Below are 12,528 nucleotides of genomic sequence, written 5' to 3'. Positions count from 1 at the left end.
TTTATTTATTAAATCCCTGTAATTTGTCTGGCTGCCACAGGATGACAGTGTTGTTCAACCCATTAAGGTGCTCTAATGCTTTCACCAAAGAAACTGTTCTTCACCAGAGACTATAAAGGGCATTTTCTCCATGTGATATCCACTGTCAATTATTAAATAGTCCACCAGCCATTATACAAAAAATATTTAGGTCTGGTTTTCCAAGACCGATTAAATCATGAGAATTATAATGGTCACCTCTTTTTTTTTTTTTCCATGAGCAGACTTGCACTCTTCCAAGAGCATAAAGATAATCCATTAAAAAAAATGCAAAGCCCAAAGTCAGTAATGTCTCTATTTTTCTTGTTTGTTCTTCTTAAAAACATGGTTTATTTCTCAGCATGACCTTACATTAATATACTTCTTGAGTGAATGCTACAGGCTATTGAAACTGACAAGCCATAAAATGGCATGAAACATGGCTGATGAAGAATGAAATGGGCCAATCTTCAAATTAGAACATTTCCGTTCTAAATTGAAAAAAAAAAAAAAAAATGGCGGCTGAGAGGGGGGATATCAGGCATTAGGATTTCTGTCAATCAGAGTCAGCAGTCTCCATGCCCCCAAAATGCTATGCAGGCAGTAAGCAAGCAGCCCAGGAAGCTTGTTTAGATAAAGGCTGGGTGGGGGATCCGTCCCGATCCCGGCGATTAGATAATCCAATTCATTACATCAATTAGATCATTTTAAAGAGGGCTGGACAAAAGTGAATTTGGGCCTGTTCCGCTGATTGATCGTAAAACCTGCCAAGCTTGTGATTGACAGGAATGTCCCCCTAGAGAGAAATACTATATGTGGGTTTTCACCTCAGTAAGAGGCAAATCTTATCTTTTACAGAATAAACTTTTTACATATATGTAACAATTTGCTGATTATACAAGCAGGTGTGTCAGTCATAATATTTCCATTCCTACATTCATCCTACACCGATGAATGAATTCTGGATTTCCAAACATAAGGTAATAAGATCTGATTTTTTTTTCTCCAGTTTCTCCAAATGAGCTCTCATTGTTTGTTAACTCACTGTTAATTCTTCTATCTTAGATATAGATAAATACATACACAGCACAGAACAAGAAAACGTGCACAGACACAGACTAATCTCAACCCATATCAAGCAAAGAAGTAATAACAGATCTTAGAGCAATCAGAAAGTCAACACTTTTAAGCACACACTATTATAATCCTTATAATACATACTATTCTGGAAATCTAAAAACACTGTCAGTCTTCTTTACTATAATTCTGCAATGTATTTGACCATATTTATAGAGAAGAGAGGTGGGGAAAAAAGGAAAAAAAATAGTTTCCACAAGGCTTCCGACAACACTACCAACAATAATGCTTTGACACACTCATGACAATGCCAGCGAAACTAAGCAGGGTCAAAGCTTTAGCCTAAACACACATCTCTTTTCTTCTCTTATAACAGCTTCTACCTAAGACTTGAAGGCTTAAAACAGACAGATGCTTTTTCATAAAAAAAAAAAATGCAAAAAAAAATCCACATAAGCAGTGCAGGAATTTTAAACTGAAGATAATCTGCAATCCTTTTTTCAAAAGCTCTCTGTAGACACACAGGGAAACACATTCAGTTCAACTGATCTTAAAAGGTATGGTGAAAAAGCTAAAAGGAGTTTGTATTTAACACTGGTGAACTACTGAACAACGGATGTCACTTCACTTAGGCTGTCTGTTTAGAATACATGGGAATGTAATTCGGATTAAAATCCCCAATATAGCCTATCCTTGATGATTAATAGTAAATACTGTTACCACACACACACACACACACACACACAGTAAAAAGTTTGGACACACCTTCTAATTTAATGGTTTCATTTCATTTTTATTCATTAAAATACACTTCATGTTTTAAAGTAATGATGGATGCCGTTTCTCTTTACTTACTTGAGTGGTTCTTGACATAATATGGATTACTACAGTTATTAAATAGGTCTATCTGTTCAGGCTTGACATTTTGGCCTGAATAGAACATACGTGATATAGCGAGCAACATGGGTTTGCACGTGATGGCACCATGCATGCAATGAAACATATTTCATCGGCACACAAAGATGCATCACTTTGTGTATTCACATGCTTGAGGTGTGTGACAAAAGTGTCTGGGTCAAGAAGAGTACACACTCGCAGGTTTCAGGAGATGAATGTTTTGTATATGTGTGGAATTTCAGGTATGTTTGTAACATGTAGAACTAGATAGCAATATTGAGTGTTGATCAACCAGTACATGGTGGAATGTTCAGGCTGTGCTGTGTAACCCTGATGATTAATCATGATGGTGATGGCAGGCAGTTCTGCATATTTTTGTGTGTGGTGACAGGGAAAGTGGTGACAGACAGTGGTGGTATGGGTCAGACTCTTCAGCTCAAACAATGGCATTCTGACTGAAAGAGAGTAAGTGCAGAAAGAACAAGGGAGAGTGGGTGAGTGCTCCATCCGGCGACACACAGTCCCATGACATCACAGCAGGGGGAAGAGAGGGAGAAATGGCATCGAGAGGGAGAGATAAAACGGACAGATAAAAGAAGGAGTGGAGGGGTTATGGGCCAGAGGAGGAGAGATGGAAAGCTGATAAGTAAAGGGAGAGTTGTGGAGAGGGATAATTCATCGACGTGGAGCTGAAACAGGAGACAGGAGCGGGAGGAGTCCAGCACTCCATTACTGCTTCTGCATTATCACAGACCATTCATTAGCAATGACGAGCAGCTCTGCCCTCCCACAAACAACCTCTCACTCACTCACTCACTCACTCACTCACTCACTCACTCACTCACTCACTCACCTATTTATTCTGGCATCATCTTTTTCACTGCTATACTTTCTCATTGACACACACTCACACACACACATTCACTTGATCACACTTACACTTTTACCATTCATTCATCCACTCATCCATGCACTCACTCACTCACTCACTCACTCACTCACTCACTCACTCACTCATTTACTCTGGCTTCATCCTTTTTACTGCTATACCTACTCATTTACCCACACACTCTCCCACTCACTTGATCACACTTACACTTATACCATTCATTCATTCATTCATTCACTCATCCATTCACTCACTGATGCCCCTTTTCCACCAAAGCAGTTCCAGGGCTGGTTCGGGGCCAGTGCTTAGTTTGGAACCGGGTTTTCTGTTTCCACTGACAAAGAACTGGCTCTGGGGCCAGAAAAACTGGTTCCAGGCTAGCACCAACTCTCTGCTGGGCCAGAGGAAAGAACCGCTTACGTCAGCTGGGGGGGGGAGCGGAGTTGTTAAGACCAACAACAATAGCAAGACTGCGAAAGGTCGCCATTTTTAAGCGACAAGAAGCAGGAGCTGTACAAACGCAAAGTCATCCATTATTGTTGTTGTTGCTGCTTCTTCTTCTCAGTGTTGTTGTTGCTTCGATGTTCACGCCAAAGTTTATGCAAACGCAGCGATGTAACTGATGTATACAGCGACGTAATGACGTGGCTCCCCTTAGCACCCCGAGTTATGGAAAAGCAAACTGGTTCTCAGCTGGCTCACAAGTTGAACAAGTTGTGAACCAGCACCAGCACGGGCCCGAACCAGCCCTGGAACTGATTTGGTGGAAAAGGGGTATCACTTACTCACTCACCTATTTACTCTGGCCTCATTTTTTTCACTGCTACACCTACTCATTTACCCACACACACTCCCACTCACTTGATCACACTTACACTTATACCATTCATTCATTCATTCATTCATTCATCCACTCACTCACTCACTCACTCACTCACTCACTCACTCACTCACTCACCTATTTACTCTGACTTCATCTTTTTCCCTGCTATACTTTCTCATTGACTCACTCACTTGATCACACTTACGCTTATATAATTCATTAATTCATTTATTCATTCATCCACTTACCCAGTCACTCACTCACCTATTTACTCTGGCTTCATCTTTGTCACTGTTACACTCACTCACTCACTCACTCACTCACTCACTCACTCACCTATTTACTCTGGCTTTATCTTTTTCACTGCTATGCCTACTCATTTACCCACACACTCACTTGATCACACTTATACATTTCATTCATTCATTCATTCATTCATTCATTCATACACTCATTCACTCACTCACTGCTCCAAATCACCCATTTCCTCAATCATCTATTTGGTCTCATTTCATCTTTTCACTGATTCACTCTCTCATTTACTCATGCATTCACCCATTCTGTTGCTCTTATTTATTCCCTTGTTGATTTTCTGGCCCTTTTCATTCACTCACTCCATTTATTCATAGTTCCCTCACTCATTCACTCCCTCCCTCATTCATTTGATCTTACTTCATCTTTTAACTACTTCAGTCATTAATTTACGTATGCACTCACTCACTCACTCACTCACTCACTCACTCACTCCATCATGCTCATTCATTCATTCATTCATTCATTCATTCATTCATTCATTTGTTCATTCATTCACATATTTGCTGTTTCTTTTTAGCAGTTCAGTCATTTTACATATTCACACATTCACTCCTTTACTGCTTAACTCAACCATTCCCTCATTCACTCATCTATCTAGTTGTACTTTATCTCTTCATTGCTTCATTCACTCATTTATTCATGCACTCAATACTAATTCAGTCACTCATTCAGTTTTTATGCAATCTTACCTTTTTACTCACTCACTCTCACCTCCTTACTCATGTGCTCATTCATTAATTCATTCATTCAGTTTTTCAATCTTACCTTTTTACTCACTCACTCTCACCTCCTTACTCATGTGCTCATTCATTCAGTTTTTCAATCTTACCTTTTTACTCACCCACTTACTCTCACCTCCTTACTCATGTGCTCATTCATTCATTCATTCATTCATTCATTTATTCATTCAGTTTGTCAATCTTACCTTTTTGCTCACTCATCCTCACCTCCTTATTCATGCACCTATTCATTCATTCATTCACTCAGTTTTTCATTCATGCTTACCTTTTTACTCACTCACTTACTCTCACTTCTTTACTCATTCATTCATTCATTCATTCATTCATTCATTTAGTATTTCACTCTCATCTTTTCTCACTAATCAAATCTCTCACAATCACCACTTTACTCATCCATTCACAACTGATGTATCCACTTTTTTATTCACTCACCTAGCTAATTTACACTCATGAATTCATCTGCTTACACTTATTCAGCCTCACTGTCTACCTGCTAACTAGTTTATTCACCCACTCACATTCATTTGCTGCCACATTCATTCATCCACACTTTCCTCACTCACTTCCTGTTTTCCTTTCCCACTCATTCATTCACTTACATCTCCATTCTCTCACTCATTCACTTATGATATTTTTTTCAATTTCTCACTCACTATTCACTCATTTATTTATTAACACTGCTTTACTTACCTTACATATTCACACATTATTTATTTTATCATCTTTATTAATTTCCTTAATTTTTTCATTCACTTGTCAGGTTCCCTTGCTCACTCATTTATTTATTTTTCATCAAGCCTCTCTCACATACCCAGTCACTCATTCATTTGCTCTCATTTGTTCATCCATTCACTGCTTCAATCATTCATTCATTGCTCATTTTTCATTTAAACATCTTCATTCACACAATCATTTACAGAGAACGCTTATCCAGTTTTCCACTCTTTTTCTCACACACTCATCCATTAAATTACTGCTCTACCTGAAATGTTCATTCCCTTACTCATTCTTTGTTGTTATCCCACTGATTACTTTTTGAACGTGTACATTCATTTGTTCCTTCACTCACCCGATTTTCAGTTTCCATTATTCACTTACTCACTGTTTATCACATTCACCCACTCATTCAGTACATTTACATACACACTAATATTACACTACTCTTTGATATGGGTCGTCTAAACAGCATATTCCGTTTGGATATTCCAAATTTGGCCTTATTCTGAATTTAGCATTTTCCTATTAAGACGTGGGATATGCCAAGGGTGTCACAGTGGTGTAGTGGTTAGCACTGTCGCCTCACAGCAAAAAGGTTGTGGGTTTGACCCCAGTGGCCAACAGGGGCCTTTCTGTGTGGAGTTTGTATGTTCTCCCCATGTCTGTGTGGGTTTCCTGCTGGTGCTCCAGTTTCCCCCACAGTCCAAAGACATGCAGGTTAGGCTAATTGGCTACTCTAAATTGTCCACAGGTGTGAATGGTTGTTTCCCAAGCCCAGAAATGGGCATTTCTGATTAATATGATATGTGGATCAATACATGGACCCTGACCTGGCAACAGTGCTGGACAAGGAAGATGATGATGATGAAATAAGGTATACTGATATTATTTGGGTTTTAGACGTGTTCTTTGGACATGTATGCAATATGTGTCTCAAATGGGGTTTTTATGACAGTTTGTGACACGTGACCTCTTACCTGTTTACCATCAGTTCTGTACTTCATGCACAAATCAACTAGACAATCAGAGTACACATGGCTAAATGTAAAGAGAAATATTGGTTGAATATTCATTTTCATTAGCCATGCAAATGGCTTAGTAGGAATATTGTCTTTTTCCGAATAACGGCAAAAACCAAAATATTTTCTGTACGTTAATGTAGTGAGTGTTTCACTTGGTCATTTGTTCACTTATGACTTGAATACACTGTTCACTGACTTACTCATACTACAATCCAGTTCAAGCTTTAAATTGAAGTTTATTTTTATAGCATCTTTAACAAAAGATGATGTCACAAAGCAGCTTCAGATAATTTTAATGACTTTAAACATGAGTTAAATTTATCCCTAATTGATCCCCAATGAGCAAGCCGGTGGCTACAGTGGCAAGGAAAAACTCCCTCAGACGACATGAGGAAGAAACCTCGAGAGGAACCAGACTCAAAAGGGAACCCATCCTCATTTGGGTGATAACAGACATCCATCCATCCATCCATTATTTGTAGCCACTTATCCTGTTCTACAGGGTTGCAGGCAAGCTGGAGCCTATCCCAGCTGACTATGGGCGAGAGGCGGGGTACACCCTGGACAAGTCGCCAGGTTATTGCAGGGCTGACACAGAGAGACAAACAGCCATTCACACCTACGGTCAATTTAGAGCCCAATTAACCTAACCTGCATGTCTTTGGAGGAAACCAGAGCACCCGGAGGAAACCCATGCAGACACGGGGAGAACATGCAAACTCCACACAGAAAGGCCCTCGCCAGCCACTGGGCTCGAACCTAGGACCTTCTTGCTGTGAGGCAACCGTGCTAACCACTACACCACCATGCCACCCCTGATAACAGACAATGTGATTATAACATTTTTAACAGTTTTAACATGAAGTCTGTTAAAACTATAAATAAATAAATAAATAAATAAATAAATAAACTCAGCATCTGGTGAGAGACAAGAGACGCATTAAAATAAAGGCAATAAAACAGCCAATAAAGCATTGAAACAGTTACAAACTAAAGGAAAGTGATTTGAAGGATTATTATTATTATTATTATTATTATTATTATTAATTGTTATAACTGCATTTCTTGGGCTGCTTCTGTATGTAAATGGACTTATAGGAAGAAAACAGGATATAGTAGAAAAGGTAGGATTTATTATTGTTCACCTGATAGATTTTCTTTCAGAAAAAGATCAATTATCTTGCACATGTTGATAAATGAGACAGGTTCATAATCCATCAAGTAGGACTTCTTTAGAGTACTCTTCAAAGTCAGCATAGATAATTCGCACATTCAGTTACACCGTTTCACTTTTGTTGTTTGTTTTACTCACTTTCTTACCCTTTCCTTCCTTTCCTCCCTCCATTCCTTATTCATTCATTTCCCATTTGATTATTCACATTCACTCACTTCTCCAGACAGTTATCAATTTCCACTTACCCACTGATTTATTTATTTATCTATCTACTTTCTTATTCATTTGCCAGCTTTTATTTACTCAATCCACAGCTTCACACCCTCACATACTCGTTTGCTTTCACTTCACACACTCCTTATCTTTCTTCTTGACTAACTCACGTTTTACCCCCCCCCCCCCTCCCTCTGTTCCTGGCCTCCATCCCTCTCTTCTCTGTTCAGGAGTTATGGAGCCCTGCTGTTGGTGGATAGGCTTCCTCAGCAGGCCAGGAACAGAGTCGTTTGTTAAAGCTAATAAACTCCAGTCTGTTACACGCGGACGGCTAATCGCATGGTGGACAGAGAGCTCAGAACCTTATCACAATCTGACACGCAGGAGATCTCAGAGCATCTCGCACACTCTCAGGAGCCATATCAGGAGCCTCTACAACTCACACCGTGCTCCGCCATGGCCTGCTCGATCAATCACACAGAGCCAGTGCTGCTAAAGTTGCTAGCATGGATGCAAGGCCCACACTAAACCATGCTATCTGAACTGACACTGTCAGAACAGCCTGCATCGATTTTTATTATTGTAATGTCCTTATAGTCAGATACAGTGAAAAGACATACTGAGTATTATGGGTCATAATGCAGCGTAAATGACAAAACAGAGGCTTTGTCCATACGATGACATAAAATACAAATAGTGTGAGCATGGAAAAAGAGCAATGTACAAAACATCTCTTTAGCAAAGAACTAGAAATGTTTAACATGGGATCTGTGATAATTCAGTGCCACCTTTCCTCTTAGTGGCGTTACTGAACAGTTGACTAGTGATTATTGTGTATTGTGTAATGGTAAAGGTGACATTTTGGTATGGATTAAAGCACAGAATCAGCAGTTGAATGCAGATGTCAATAGGAATAAATTTGAACTTTTCTTCATTATGCTAACCTACAAGGAGAAAAACAAACTGAGTTGCTTCTACTAATCATCTACTTATTTGCTGACCAAATATGGCAGAATAGACACTTTTTGAACTAACTTACCCCATCATGGATGATAAGAACACATGGTGAAATTCTCAAAAAATAAAGTACATTATTGTACCTTTAGGGATACAATGGCTTGTCACTGGGGCAGGACCTTCTAAGGTACTTATTTGTACCCTTTATATACCACTTAGGAACATATATGTATCTTTTTGTGCCTAAAAAGGTACACAAATGCCGCTTTTCCACTACCAATGCGGCTGAGTTGGGCTGAGCCGTGCCGTGCTGAGTTGGGCTGAGTCGAGCTGAGTGGGGCTGTTGGGGTTGCATTTCGACTACAACCGTGCTGAACCGTGCTGGCTGGAAGTGGGTGGACACATTGGGTGGAGTTAGCGAAAGTGGGTGGACGTCACGTGATGTCGTTAGGCGGCGCAAACAGTGACATCGGTGACCTTTTAAGCGGTAGTCTCACGACCCGGATAGTAAACAATAAACATGGAGGACATGGAGTCGTTAGTGTTGCTGGTCTTGGTGCTGTGGCTTGTTGTCACCGACAACGCCAACAGATACTGGCAAGAGCGTATAGATGAGGCGAGGCGCATAAGGCTTCAGAAATTCTCATAATTCATAATTATTCTTCTTCCGGGTTTACGGTGTTTACAGATCCCAGCGTGCTCGCGGGGCGTGTGTGGGCATGTGAGGACACTCCTCCTCACCAATCAGTGCACAGGGGAGTGTCTCCTCATGCCCCTAGCCCCACTTGGCTCGGTTTGGTTCGCTTCAGTCCCACTCCAAAACCGTGCGAGTTTTGGGTGCTGAGTAGGGCTGAAGTGAGCTGAGTCGTGCTGCTCTGAGGTAGTCGAAACGCGAGCCGTGTCAGGCTGAAGTGAGCTGAAGTGAGCTGAAAAAGGGTAGTGGAAAAGGGCCAAAAGTTACCTTGAGGTCCAATAATGAGCCCTAAGGGATACATTAGTGTAGATTGTACCATGGGGTACAGAAATGGACTCCTACTGTAACTCTATTTCTAACAGTGTAGACAATGGACAGAACCAACATGGCTACCAGTGACTGGCTTGCCATATTCTCCAACATGTAATTCCCATTTTGTAAGTCGGACATCCTCATGAGCTCTGATTTTTCTTATTTCTTATGTCATTTCAACATGGTGGTACGAACTGTACCAAGTAAACACAAGAATTAGCATGTTTAAGACTTTTCTATTGGTGATTGATGTGCTTCATCATAATCACTAAATACAGAAGGATTCAGAAGGTAATTGAAAGTTGTTTTTTTCATTTAATGAAACGTTTGATCAAATTAATCCTTTCCCTTTTATGAATAATATTAATTGTGAATTACAACACTGCATCCTACATCACATAAACTAAAGAAAGCAGTAGCTTTCAATGGGGTTTTAAAAGTTATTTGAGAGCTTTCTAACGCACACAACAGCTGAAGAAATGCTGTCTTACATGTGATGATTTCTCTGATGTTACACAGGCAAGCATGCATGAATGCTCTGAATTGGAAAGTGGAAAGTAGGAACTTAAAAAAAAAAAATCCCAGTTCCCAGGTAGCACAACATCAGAAAATGTTGAATGCATTTAAGCATTAACGTTTAAGTCACGAGCATTTTCTGTCTTCAAACCATGTACAGATATCTTAAAAATATATTGTATATACAGCCCTAGTCTTCTGTATAAATGCGATTTGAGATTTAAGACAGATGTTTCACAAATACAAGATATGGGAGAGCAGGGAGACTTGGGACACATTTTCAGCTTTTGTAGATTATATGAAATTCTTTGCAGGTTGCGTCACATTCATATTGCATTAGAGAGGCTTTACCTCTTATACCCTCTTACCACAACATTAGTTTCTCAGCTTGACACATATACCGGCCTTCAGGCTTCACTTTTTCTGTCATTATTTTTTTGCGGGGAGACATGAGACATCGAGGAAAGACATGGGACATTATGTTGGGAGACTTGGGACAAAAATAAAATACCTAGCTCAATCCTACATGTTTAATTTTTATTTATTATCAAAACTTGTACATATGAACTGTATAAATGCACAATGCTGGTAGAAAAATATCAGTTTACCCAAAACCTGATGAGACAAAACAGTTCATTCTCAAGAAGGGATGAAATAAGTTTAATCCTCATGCAGGGACACGCCCACACTTTTAACAACAATTTTATATTGGTAAACCACAAGATAAAACCTGTAACATGATGAACTGTCCCAACTCTCCCTATCTGGCCATTTTGTGAAAAACAAAAATCCTTAATTTCTTTATTTATTTAACCCCCCCCAAGAATTTAAGTTTCATAAATAATTCTATAGGGCGGCACGGTGGTGTAGTGGTTAGCGCTGTCGCCTCACAGCAAGAAGGTCCGGGTTCGAGCCCCGTGGCCAGCGAGGGCCTTTCTGTGTGGAGTTTGCATGTTCTCCCCGTGTCCACGTGGGTTTCCTCCAGGTGCTCCAGTTTCCCCACAGTCCAAAGACATGCAGGTTAGGTTAACTGGTGACTCTAAATTGACCGTAGGTGTGAATGTGAGTGTGAATGGTTGTCTGTGTCTATGTGTCAGCCCTGTGATGACCTGGCGACTTGTCCAGGGTGTACCCCGCCTTTCGCCCGTAGTCAGCTGGGATAGGCTCCAGCTTGCCTGCGACTCTGTAGAACAGGATAAAGCAGCTAGAGATAATGAGATGAGATGAGAAATAATTCTATATCTGGTAACTTGAGGCTACATACTTTAATTCCTAACAAATCCCCAATTCACCAGCGTACATTACAACATAGAACGGAGGTGGAGGCGAAGTAGAAAATACAAGTTTTGGTTGACAAAAATATTTAACCACACAAATCTTACTGCAGTGTCCAGCTTCATGGCTCCAAAGAAATTAGGTTACTCTAAGGGGCGACATCTAACTTCTGATGTCATCTAAAACCTGATTGGTTGAAATGAATTTATGGGAAAACAAACTGTCCCAAGTCTCCCCATTCTCCCCAATGCAAGAGGCTAATAAGTCACAGTGTCTGGTTCTATATTTAACTGCAATACTTTTTAACATTTCACAAAATAAATAAATAAATAAATAAATAAAATACACACTTCACCTGCCAGCACAATTCAGAGCTAACAGAACTGTCCAAAATGCAAGTGTATTTTGAAGCATTCATGAAGCATGGCAACAGAGGAAGAAATTAAAAATTAAAAATTAAAAAATTACGTCTGGTGTGCTCATCTATTATTGAGAGCGGGGGGTCTGTGCTGTGCTATATTGAGTTTCAGCTCTCCTCTGTTGTCTTTAAATATTCCTCCAGACTGAGAGCTCTAAAGTTAACTTCAATTACAGCCGTGATTAGATCTACACACGCGTCCATTAGTGGATATTTAAGCTGTGGGGCCAGCGAGCCTGAAACATTGGCCGACTTGAACACAGGAATACGCCATATTGATTTACTTGAGTTCCTTTTGTTTCTTTGTGAGAATTGTATAAAAAGGGTTTTACTCCATTTGACATGTAAACTGTACACTTGTTCCCCAGTGCAGAGTTTCTCCAGTTGTCATTTTTATTTGTCTGTTCTGGGAGCCACTGTTGAGCCACGCTGCACAAAATCTGTAGAAGTGAACAAAGGCCTCATGCTGAA

Source organism: Neoarius graeffei, chromosome 21, assembly GCF_027579695.1.
Source record: "Neoarius graeffei isolate fNeoGra1 chromosome 21, fNeoGra1.pri, whole genome shotgun sequence".
Taxonomy (NCBI): Eukaryota; Metazoa; Chordata; class Actinopteri; order Siluriformes; family Ariidae; genus Neoarius; species Neoarius graeffei.
Note: the sequence above shows the minus strand (reverse complement) of the source record.